Source organism: Anoplophora glabripennis, unplaced genomic scaffold, assembly GCF_000390285.2.
Source record: "Anoplophora glabripennis isolate ALB-LARVAE unplaced genomic scaffold, Agla_2.0 scaffold847, whole genome shotgun sequence".
Taxonomy (NCBI): Eukaryota; Metazoa; Arthropoda; class Insecta; order Coleoptera; family Cerambycidae; genus Anoplophora; species Anoplophora glabripennis.
The window spans coordinates 51,068-57,146 of NW_019416946.1; positions in this window are offsets into that span (position 1 = coordinate 51,068).

A 6,079-nucleotide genomic window follows, 5' to 3' on the forward strand; every position below is an offset into this window, starting at 1 on the left:
CAATGGATTTCACTCAGATCGATTTATTTACAGTGTATATCTAGGTATATGCCTGTACATATAAATATACAATTTACCAAGTATGGAATTTTGTTTATTGTGGCCAAACAAATCAAAAAGCTTGCATCTGTTAAGATGAACTACATACCATTTGAAGGTATAATACACAAATTATATTAGTACAAGCAATATCGAAATAATCCTATCTAAAAACTACATCAACGACAGACAAAATCAAAAGGATGTTTAGGAAGTTTAAAATATAAGTTCAGACATTTAGTTGCTTCCTTTGGCTGAAAATTAATGTCTTAATCTAATTTGTCATGGACATATTAAATCAATTAGTAAAATGAATATAGCAAAAATTGGCAACTGCATCTTACTTGGAGAGGTATTCAATTAGTGGCCATATACCAATGCCATTCAGAGACAAATTTGTAAAAAACGGCTTTCCTTTAAGAATGTTTATTCAACATACTGTAACTTTACAGTTACGTTCTTTGGGCTATGAATCAAAGAAAAATTTGGCTTTCACATATCAAAGCAACAATTAATATCACACTTATATAACAAGTATACATCAAATATCACGAAATAGATAACTACATTTATATGTGTCTTATAGCTATTATGTCAGTGGACTATACATTGACTTGAATTTGAATTAAAGTCCAAAGTAAAAATTTCGGTCATACTAAGTTACTGATGTTTCTGAAACAAAATATCAAGACGAAATTCAAAACGTTCCAAATAGCTACAGTTCTTTTATTTCCCAATGGTACTCTATCTAAATTAGCTTGAAAATGTAAACCTATTGCTTCTCTTTTTTCTGTAATAATATTTATATAGAAAGGGTTTAAATGTTGCACCCTCTTTATGTCATGAGTACCCGAGCATGCGCAGTCACCATCATTAAGGAAAAAGCGGTGCTGCAATCTGCTTCCCTCAGGTCTTGTGACGCATTGTGCATGCTGTTAGTAGCAAAGTTTAGTAGGGCTAGGGTTAGTACATACTAATGGCTATAATCTTTCTAATGTCATGAGGTGATAACAATTCTATCCCCAGGAATTTGTGATTTATCACCATTAAGCATTCATAGTATCAAAGAATGTGTATATAATCCTCGTGTCTGTATAATCTGTACTTTACGCCAGTCCTCAGTCAAAACCTAAAAAGCTGCAAGTACCTCCACATTACCAAATTGGTAAAGGAGCGACGATTTCTAATGTTCAATAAAAAAAAAGAATGTATACACACGTAAATATATTTATTTTTCTTTATGAATTACTTTGGTTTACTCCTCCCATTTGGAGACCACTTATATAAAAGAATTTAAAACATTACTTTGTTTGAAAATCAACACTCTTATTCCGCCCTTAATAATTACTAAAAGTATACTATAAATTAAGGTTATTGCAAAAACCTACAGCAAGTATTCCGTGACTTGAAATACTAACCTGGTTCTACTTCTTTTGTGAAAAATATAATTTTTGAAAATGCTACCATTTGTAAAAAGATATACCACCTAAACTCGTTTCACTTCTTACTTTTGCGTAAGCAGATGGACTATAAACAATTTGGAAAATATAACAGTTTCAAATCAAAATGATAACTGAAAGAGAAATTTCAGAAAGATCTTTTGTCGGACTCTATAGTAAAAAACAGTATTTTTCTAATATTTTCTTTATTATAAAATGAACCGGAATTGTGCATTATTACAAGATTGTTTTTCGAAACGAAAATGTTGACCTAGGCATAACAAAATATGTGTGTACATATGTATGTACGTGTATACCTGTATAGGTATATGTATATGATATATGATATATAGTATAGTCTATCAGAGGCGGATTGGCTATGCGGGAACTCGGGAGGTTTCCCGATGGGCCGGTCCGCGCTGTAGAAGGATGAAATATATTTTTGAAATAAAAATTCCAAAAAAAATTGAAAAAAATATGAAAAAAAGATTTGAAAAACAAAAATTGGAAAAAATTTTGAGCAATAAATTCGAAAAAAATCAAGGAAAAAAATTTGGAAAGAAATGAAAAAAGTATATATTAACCTAGGGCAGTAAAATAAGAAATGTCGACTTCACCTTGGCCGACAATTACATGTGATCTGAGGCTTGAAAGCTTCAATTTTTAACAAACTGTGTGAGAAATTGGTCATATATGAACCAGAAATAACTCCTCAAAAACTAAGAGATGAATTAACAAGTTTAGCACACCAGTGGAAAAAACTTGTACAAACTCCATTGGACGAGTATGAAACACGTCAATGTGATGAAAGTGAAAGTGAAGAAATAGACTAGGCGGTATCTGTTTTGGTTTGGATGAATTGTATATCCACGGAGATTTTTGGCTTTTTGGCTTTCAAATATCACTAAAAATGAACATTTTTCTATGCGCATAAAAAAACGTGGGCTTAACTTTTGGCGGCACAATATGTTCAAAAAATTCGAAAAATGTCATATTTTTCTTCCTATTTAATTATGTATCTTTTCAAGAGTTGATTTTAGGCGAAAATGGAAGAGGAAAAAAATGTTTGTAATTAAATTTTTTACAAAACATGACTAGTTACAAATCGAATGAATCATGATTATTATGGTAAAAATCGAAAAAATCACAAAAATGGGGTTAAAAAACAATACTTTTTAGGGAATTTTTTTGGTGTATTTAAATTGGGTGTAGGACCTTTATACTTGGCTCAAGAAAACTTCATGTTATGTAGAATCATCACACCAAATTTCATCAAAATCGGTTCGATAGATTTTGCATAATAATTTTGCAATCCAGATTTTGAAAAAAAAATTGCAAATTTTCAAAATTTTGCACAGCAAAAACCAAGGCCCTTAGATACTTGAAAATTTAATCACATATAGAAGGGCTCTCAAGCTTTCAAACTTTTTTTGAAAAATTCGAATCCGTCAATTAGGAGAGCTCTGGCGCTTGTTTAAACATTGGTCGAATTTTTGTACTTATAAACAATTAGAACTTTGTGAATATTCAATCAAATCAAATTTTTTAAAGCAGGTTTTAAAAGTTCTTGGAAAGACGCTTCTTTAAAAAAAAACAGATCGATTGATCAATTAGTTACGTAGTTATAGCCGTCATTTACACTAAATGTACTGGGACATCCGGGCTAATTTTTCGAAAAATACCTTTGGTATTCCGAGTACTTACCAGGTCTAAGATTACAATACTTTTCTTCATTGGCAACCTACTTTAAAACGTGTTTAAAGTTATTTATGCAAGCGAGAAATTCAATAAAATCGTACGGGTGGTGGTGGTGGGGGAAGCAGAGAGCGCGGCCGCTTCGGCCTGCTCGAAATTGAATCGGCTATAACTAAACTAATTGATCAAGCGATCTGTTTTTTTTTTTTTAAAGAAGCGTCTTTCCAAGAACTTTTAAAACCTGCTTTAAAAAATTTGATTTGATTGAATATTCACAAAGTTATTCTAATTGTTTATAAGTACAAAAATTCGACCAATGTTTAAACAAGCGCCAGAGCTCTCCTAATTGACGGATTCGAATTTTTCAAAAAAAGTTTGAAAGCTTGAGAGCCCTTCTATATGTGATTAAATTTTCAAGTATCTAAGGGCCTTGGTTTTTGCTGTGCAAAATTTTGAAAATTTGCAAATTTTTTTTCAAAATCTGGATTGCAAAATTATTATGCAAAATCTATAGAACCGATTTTGATGAAATTTGGTATGATGATTTTACATGACATGTAGTTTTCTTGAGCCAATTTAAATACCCCAAAAAAATTCCGATTTGTAACTAGTAATGTTTTGTAAAATATTTAATTACAGACATTTTTTTCCTCTTCTATTTTCGCCTAGAATCAACTTGAAAAGATACATAATTAAATAGGAAGAAAAATATGACATTTTTCGAATTTTTTTAACATATTATGTCGCCAAAAGTTAAGCCCACGTTTTTTTTATGCGCATAGAAAAATTTTCATTTCTAAAATCTCCGTGGATATACGATTCACCCAAATATGGCTTTTTGAAACAGATACCGTCTGGACTAAAATCACAGAAGATGAAACTGATGAAACTCAGCAGAAATATAAAGGAAAAAATAAAAAGAAACATGAGCCATGTAAAAACTGCATCATATGTTGTTACAGGATTTTAAATAGATACAATCTATTGACAAACGTATTTCTCTTTGCATCAGTAGCATATAAATACGTATTATCTCTATCGTTTACACAAGTAGCTTGTGAGAGGTCGTTTAGCACTTTGAAGTTTTTAAAAAATCGTTTGAGAAGTTCGCTGACTCAGGAAAAACTAGAGACTTTTATGTTAATGGCATTAAATGTAGACATTTTAAATAATTTGTCATTAGATGATGTAATTAATGAATTAGTTTTAAAAAGTACACTTTTAAAAAAATCTCCTTTTATATTAAATTGGAATTTTTTGATTATACTTAGCTCTACAACACAATATTTTCGATTAATACAAAATATATATTTTAATGATTATTTATTTATTAAAAAGAATAATGCTTTAACTTCTTATACCTTCCAACTACTACTTATCCATTTTAAAAAAATCTAAATTATTTTAATTTAAGATTTTAATTTTTATCTACAAACAAATTGTGAGATTAATTATTTTTAAAACAATATCAAATTATCTATGGCTAACTTTTTTCAAATATTTCAAATAAATCATTCACGAAGAGCCTATTTAAAATAAAATAAATTCTGAAACTTTCAAAAAAACGGGCCGCTTGATGAATGTTTCCCGGGCCTGTTCATCTAGCCAGTCCGCCTCTGTAGTCTATATGATATATAGAATGTGGTATATGGTATAATGTATGATACATAATAAGTAATATATGGTCAATAATAAAAGAAAACTGAAAAAAAAAGTTTGTTTTAAAAACTAATTTAGATCATATTTGAAAACAGTAAGCAGAAGAAGCCACTAATTCTTCTGATTGTCATAATTTGATAAAATATAACTACTTCTTATTTTACTTGAGAAACTTTTATCATAAAACTATAAAATAGTGCATAATTTAGAAACTTTTTTGACTGCACTTAATCGCGCTAATTGTTTACTCTAAACATCTACCAACATGAATCATAGAAGAACGGAGATGCGAAAAATAATTGTAAGATTCGATCGACTTACCTGTAAGGAAGATCAATCTCAATTATTTGAGCATCGTAGTTCTTCTATGATGGGGCCCACCCTCCACTCTTTTTTTTTCCCACAGCGCGATTGGTTCGGTCACAAAATGAACTGGCTGGCTATCAATAAGTAGTAACGGACTGTTACGAAACACTTTTTTCCTTTAAACCTGTGCGCGCGTCATGTATAAGTGAGACCTACCAACATGAATCATAGAAGAACTACGATGCTCAAATAATTGAGATTGATCTTCCTTACAGGTAAGTCGATCGAATCTTACAATTATTACTCAATAATTTAGATAGTGAAAATGACATAATAACGCAAAACCAAAGCACAAAAATGTTACGTATATTAAGAGACCCAATATTATCGTATATCGTCCAAATTTTTAATACGTTGGAACTTTTATTCTATTCTATTGTAATGCAAGCAAAAAATAATAATGCGATTATGGCAATTGCAATTGGATTTGGATGAATGGATTCCAGTTGATTGACACATGTCATGGCAATCTCTTATCCTATCAACAACTCGCTGAAGTCAACATTATATCAATACCTCGATACATAATGCTTCCAAATTCAGCCTCACGGGGTTTCAGATGCAAGTGAACGGTTACATATAAGAAAGTTTAATCTGCGCTAAATCATGGGATGCCAAGATTAAATCAATAACTCTACCTCGTCTCGAATTTTACGGTGCGTTACTTCTTGCACAATTAACCAATCCGTTAATTAAATATTTTATTGGATGGACTCATTTATAGTTTTTTCTTTATTTTTGGCTAATATTTACAATTAACAAACATTTGTTTGTAATAGAATATCGTGAACTCAAACAAATTACTCAAATTAACAATTGGCATCTTGTTACTTTAAGTAACAATCCTGCCGATCTTACATCACGCGGTTTAAATTTTTTAG